Source organism: Haliaeetus leucocephalus, unplaced genomic scaffold (genome assembly GCF_000737465.1).
Source record: "Haliaeetus leucocephalus isolate CR32 unplaced genomic scaffold, Haliaeetus_leucocephalus-4.0 Scaffold339, whole genome shotgun sequence".
NCBI classification, from domain to species: domain Eukaryota; kingdom Metazoa; phylum Chordata; class Aves; order Accipitriformes; family Accipitridae; genus Haliaeetus; species Haliaeetus leucocephalus.
The window spans coordinates 24,075,803-24,077,344 of record NW_010972775.1 but is presented as its reverse complement, the minus strand read 5'-3'; the positions used below and the strand labels follow the sequence as shown (position 1 = coordinate 24,077,344).

The 1,542-nt window shown below is 63.3% G+C and overlaps 1 protein-coding gene across 1 annotated transcript in view; it reads right to left on the bottom strand.

Annotated features, from left to right (window-relative positions):
• The window catches only part of STRC (stereocilin), a 13,540-nt gene that overhangs the window by 11,649 nt on the left and 349 nt on the right, over positions 1-1,542 (bottom strand). The gene's annotated exons all lie outside the window — the stretch shown is intronic.

The following is a 1,542-nucleotide window of genomic DNA, read 5'->3' as shown; positions in this document are numbered from 1 at the left end:
CGGCCCCTGCCGGCCCCGGGGCGAAGAGTAACGGGACAAGCGGCGAGCAGGCTGAGGGGCTGGCGGTGCCCGTTGAACTGGAGGCGGTGCGCGGGGGGCTCCCGGCGGGTCGTACAGCTCTTCCCAGGCGATGGTGCCGGTGCCGTTCCTGCAGCCGCGCCAGCGCCAGCTCCCCGGGAAGCGGCGGGGCCGTCAGGGCCCGGGGCCAGGCCGCACCGCCACCTCCGGGCTCCGGCCTCCGGCCTCGGAGGGGGAAGACGGCGGCGGCAGCAGTTCGGAGAGGGGGGCTTCCCGCCGCAGCTGGTGCCGGTGCCTTGCTGGGGGAGCTGCTCTTCCACCTCCTTCTGTCTCTGTAACCGGCCGGGTCACGCCGCAGGTCCTTTCCCACCACCCACTGCCAGTGCCCCACCAGCTCCGGTGTCACTGCTATGTGTCCCTGTAGTGCCGTGTACTTGGCACCACTGTCCCCTTGTTCCCTGTCCTTTGTTCCTACATCACCCTCCGTGTTTGTCAGGACACCACTAGCTCATCAAGTGTTTCGTCCTTCATTCTTCTTTTCTTCACCTTCCTAAACTTTTGCTAGCCGGGTCTGGTTTTGGATCCTTTAGTAGCAATTTCTGTAAGGCAAAAAACACCCCATTTTGTTTCCATCACAGGGAAGATCATTTTTTTTACAGTCCTGCAGTTTGAGGTACCATCTCTGGAGTCTTTTCCCATTCCTGGAGTGTTTGGGGAACTGTAATTCCTCCCGTGCTTTTGGAGAAAGCATGTGGTAGCACAGATTTGGAACTCCTGCATGGTGAGCATCCCCACAAACAAGATCGTTAACAGCGGGCAGACTTATGTGGCTCATATGTTGTATTCCTCATACAGGAACAGCACAGGGCCGTAGTGCTGCCAGGGCACGGTGGCAGGGAGCAGGGTATGCCTGCTTGGGGCTGGCCAGTTGACGCCGAGCACTTCAGCAGGCACCCACCAGTGAAGAGGGTATTTCTGACACTGCAGCCAGGTCGTGGAAGTCACAGGCTGATGGGATTACATGGGAAGGACCTGATCCTGCGTTTGGCTAGGAGCACCCGAACACTGGAAGTCAGGGGAAGGCCAGCCTGCTCCCCACACAGAAGCGGGGCTCACGTGGGTGGCTGTGGGCCACTGTATGCGGGGGGCTTTGGGGGCAGAGCTGCGGCATGGCCGACAGCCCTCGCCGACAGAGGTGCTGGGTGCTGCCCGGCTGGACACCAGCCCGTGCCATGCCCTGGGCGGAAACAAGGCCCCTCAACACCAGGGGCTCATCTTCCCACAGGTTGGACAGGCCCGACGGCTGCGGTGGGCTTTTTAACAAACACGTGGCGGCTCAGTGAGCGAAATCTCGCCCGGACGGACCATCATTCCGGCAGCGTGCAGCTCCCAGAGACTCCGCGCCCACAGCCAGGGCACCCCGGCCCGGCGGGACAGAGCCGGCAGCGGGGCTCGGGGCTGGCCGCTGGGACGGGGCACAGGGAGCCCCGGGCTGCGCCGTGGCTCGGGGAGGGGGCCGAGCCC